This window comes from Penaeus vannamei, chromosome 9 (genome assembly GCF_042767895.1).
Source record: "Penaeus vannamei isolate JL-2024 chromosome 9, ASM4276789v1, whole genome shotgun sequence".
NCBI lineage: Eukaryota > Metazoa > Arthropoda > Malacostraca > Decapoda > Penaeidae > Penaeus > Penaeus vannamei.
The window spans coordinates 1,985,364-1,987,863 of record NC_091557.1 but is presented as its reverse complement, the minus strand read 5'-3'; positions in this window follow the sequence as shown (position 1 = coordinate 1,987,863).

Here is a 2,500-nt window from a genome sequence, read left to right as displayed (position 1 = left end):
AACCCCTCCCCCTTTCTCTTTCCTTCTTCTATTATTCTTTATATACCTCTTCTCATTCTCCTCCTTCCTCTTCATCTTTTCCTCCTTCCTCTTTTCCTTATAATCGTTTTTATTCCATTTTTTTTATTCACCTGCAACATCAAGTCCCAACCCCTTCCCCTTTCTCTTTCCTTCTTCTTTTCTTCTTCTTATGCCTCTTCTCATTCTCCTCCTTCCCCTCCATCTTTTCCTCCTTCCTCTTTTCCCTGCAATTGTTTTTATTCCATTTTTTTATTCACCTGCAACATCGAGTCCCAACCCCTTCCCCTTTCTCTTTCCTTCTTCTTTTCCTCTTCTTATGCCTCTTCTCATTCTCCTCCTTCCCCTTCATCTTTTCCTCCTTCTTCTTTTCCTTATATTTGTTTTTATTCCATTTTTTGTTATTCACCTGCAACATCAAGTACCAACCCCTTCCCCTTTCTCTTTCCTTCTTCTTTTCTTTTTCTAATTCCTCTTCATCTTTTCCTCCTTCCTCGTTTCCTTGCAATCGTTTTTATTCAATTCTTTTAGTTACCTGCAACATCAAGTACCAATCTCTTCCCCTTTCTCTTTCCTTCTTCTTTTCTTCTTCTTATACCTCTTCTTTTTCTCCTCCTTGCTCTTCATCTTTTCCTCCTTCTTCTTTTCCTTATAATCGTTTTTATTCCATTTTTTTTATTCACCTGCAACCTCGAGTACCAACCCCTTCCCCTTTCTCTCTCCTTCTTCTTTTCTTCTTCTTATGCCTCTTCTCATTCTCCTCCTTCCTCTTCATCTTTTCCTCCTTCCTCGTTTCCTTATAATCGTTTTTATTCCATTTTTTTTTTTTTATTCACCTGCAACATCGAGTACCAACCCCTTCCCCTTTCTCTTTCCTTCTTCTTTTCTTCTTCTTATGGCTCTTCTCATTCTCCTCCTTACTCCTCATCTTTTCCTCCTTCTTCTTTTCCTTATGATTGTTTTTATTCCATTTTTTTTTTTATTCACCTGCAACATCAAGTCCCAACCCCTTCCCCTTTCTCTTTCCTTCTTCTTTTCTTCTTCTTATGCCTGTTCTCATTCTCCTCCTTCCCCTTCATATTTTCCTCCTTCCTCTTTTTCCTGCAATTGTTTTTATTCCATTTTTTTTATTCACCTGCAACATCGAGTCCCAACCTCTTCCCCTTTCTCTTTTCTTCTTCTATTCTTCTTCTTATCCCTCTTCTCATTCTCCTCCTTCCTCTTCATCTTTTCCTCCTTCCTCGTTCCCTTGCAATCGTTTTTATTCCATTTTTTTTATTCACCTGCAACATCAAGTCCCAACCCCTTCCCCTTTCTCTTTCCTTCTTCTTTTCCTCTTTTTATGCCTCTTCTCATTCTCCTCCTTCCTCTTCATCTTTTCCTCCTTCCTCTTTTCCTTGCAATCGTTTTTATTCCATTTTTTTTTATTCACCTGCAACATCAAGTACCAAAACCCAGTAGCAGACATTAAATGATATCCTTATCTTTCCCTTAAACGTTTCTCCATTTTACTCATCAGTGGTTATCGGGGCGTAACATGCTATTGAAAGACAGCGCGAGTGTACTACTTCGGTTTTGTGATTTTTTTTTTTTTTTTAGGTCTTCGCCTCTTTCACAACTGGGATCTTTTCTGTTTTTTTTGTGTGTGTGTGTGTGTGTATTTTTCTTTCTTGTTTGTTTGAGGTTGCTCTTTCACTCTGTATCTCTCTTTCTGTTTCTCTATCTATCTGTCTGACCACCCTCTCTCTCTGTCTGTCTGCCCCCCCCCCCTCTCTCTCTCTCTCCGACTCTCAGTCTATCTGGTTCTACACACACCCCTTCTCTCTCTCTCTCTCTCTCTCTCTCTCTCTCTCTCTCTCTCTCTCTCTCTCTCTCTCTCTCTCTCTCTCTCTCTCTCTCTCTCTCTCTCTCTCTCTCTCTCTCTCTCTCTCTCTCTCTCCTTAACTCGCTAATTTCAGTGTTTGATTGCTGATGTAGGCTTTAATCACCGTTACCTCTTCACCTTCTTCTTCTCTTCCCCCTCCTCTTCCTCCTTCTACTTCTTCTTTTCCCCCTCCTCTTTTTCCTTCTTCTTTTCCTTCATCTTCTTCTCTTCCTCCTTCGTCTTTTCCTTCATCTTCTTCTCCTCCCCCTCCTCTTCCTCCTTCTTCTTTTCCTTCATCTTCTTCTCTTCCCCCTCCTCTTCCTCCTTCTTCTTTTCCTTCATCTTCTTCTCTTCCCCCTCCTCTTTTTCCTCCTTCTTCTTTTCCTTCATCTTCTTCTCTTCCCCCTCCTCTTCCTCCTTCTTCTTTTCCTTCATCTTCTTCTCTTCCCCCTCCTCTTCCTCCTTCTTCTTTTCCTTCATCTTCTTCTCTTCCCCCTCCTCTTCCTCCTTCTTCTTTTCCTTCATCTTCTACTCTTCCCCACTCATCTTCCTCCTTCTTCTTTTCCTTCATCTTCTTCTCTGTCCCCTCCTCTTCCTCCTTGTTCTTCCTTTCCTTCC